This window comes from Rhinopithecus bieti, unplaced genomic scaffold (assembly GCF_001698545.2).
Source record: "Rhinopithecus bieti isolate Rb0 unplaced genomic scaffold, ASM169854v2 scaffold_618, whole genome shotgun sequence".
Taxonomy (NCBI): Eukaryota; Metazoa; Chordata; class Mammalia; order Primates; family Cercopithecidae; genus Rhinopithecus; species Rhinopithecus bieti.
In genome coordinates, this window is record NW_016803195.1 from 1,160,181 (window position 1) to 1,162,034 (window position 1,854).

Below are 1,854 nucleotides of genomic sequence, written 5' to 3' on the forward strand. Positions count from 1 at the left end.
GTAGGCAAGCCCATAGTACCAGTGAGGATTAGGTTTAATCACATAGAACTGGAAACCTAAGAATTCTTTGAGAACGTAGAAGTTTGTTTCTTTGTCATGTAAATTAATTGGAGGTAACTGATCCAGGAGGCTTCACGAAGCCATCAGGCAGCCACTCCTTCTAACTTTTTCCTTCACCATCCTAACATATGACTTCTATTCTCAAAGTTCTTCCCTGCAGAATTGATGTGTTTCATCCACCCAGGTCCACAGAGAAAGGGTTAGGAAAGTGGACAGGTATTTTTCTGTGTTGGAAATTTTCATTTCAGAAGGGAGTTTTTCTGTGCTCCTATGGTTCCTGCCAGTTAGCAGAATCTACCTAAGCAGGAAGTTGGATGCTTTCTGAATTTCCAATAAATGGGAAGAGATTCCATAAAAGACTATGTGATAGTAGCAACCATGATGGGTTGTAAGTGCTTTTATCAGCTGGGAAAGATAGTGCTTTGCTTAAAATGATTAAGCTTGGATGCATTTGTGGGGATGGCAAGGAAAGGATGAATACAGGGAAGCTAAGTGATTTGGGGACTCTAGGAATATGGGCAAAAGAAAAACCTGAGTTCACACAGATGCCTGGCATCTCAAAGTGCCCCTTCTCCCCATCTGCCATGATTCTCCCTATTCCTCTAGCATCCCTTTTTGGCCTCTTCTTTCCCATAACTTCATCCTTCCTAGCCTCTTGTTTCTCACTCCTCTAGTCCCACCTCCCCTAATCTATCTTCATGTCAGAGCAAGAGATGTCTTCCCAAAATACAATTTTGTTACCTGCTTTTCTGTTTTGGTGACTTGGAGGGTTTGTTTTGCATCATGGGTGCTAGGTTTTTGTCACTAGGACCGGTTTCATCAGGATCCATAGCCCCTAGGATTCTGGAATAATGTAATTTAAGAGGTTAGGACAAAGACTACTTGACAGCCTCTTAGGAGATTTTTGTGGATACTGAACAAGTATCACGTCTTTGGAGTTAGTTAAGCCTGAACCACAGAGTCAGGGTGGTCTAAGCTGTGCTGCACTATCAACTCTGAAATCTCAGTGGGTTGATTCAGCAAAAGTGTATTTTTTGCCTATGTTAAGTAGGCAGTGTGTGCGAGCAAGGGGTTCTTCCCCACACAGACACTCAGGGACCAGAGTCTACATCATCTTATAGAGGCACTTCCTTGAACATGTGATCCTCTCAGCGCCTGCAGCAGAAGAGAGCACTGGAGAGTGCCTGTCCTTGGAATTAGTTCTTCCCTAATCAGAGTGTAAGTCCCTTGAGGTCAGGGACTGTGTCTTATATTCGTCTGTTTATTTTTTCTGTCAGAAATCTGGGCAGAAGATGGTATTAAGGTATGGTTTGGCTAAGAACCCAGGAAAACCAAAATTCTACCCATTCTTTCTGACCAAGACCCTGGGAGAAAGGAACTAGGACAAACAGGAAACTAGCACTTGCTTCCAAATGCAGAGGACTCTGGTGCTGGACCCCATGGCATGGACTAACCCTTACACTTACCCTTCCACGAAATGTAGTTGAGTGTGGCCAGGCGCGGTGGTGAGTGCCTGTACTCTCAGCACTTTGGGAGGCTTAGGCGGGTGGATCACTTGAGGCCAGGAGTTTGAGACCAGCCTGGCCAGCATGGTGAAACCCCATCTCCACTAAAAATACAAAAATTAACTGGGTGTGGGCCAGGCATGGTGGCTCATGTCTGTAATCCCAGCACTTTGGGAAGCTGAAGTGGGTGGATCACCTGAGCTCAGGAGTTTGAGACCAGCCTGGGCAACATGGTGAAACCCCAGCGCTAGAAAAAAATGAAAAAACAAAAATTACCTGGGCATGCTAA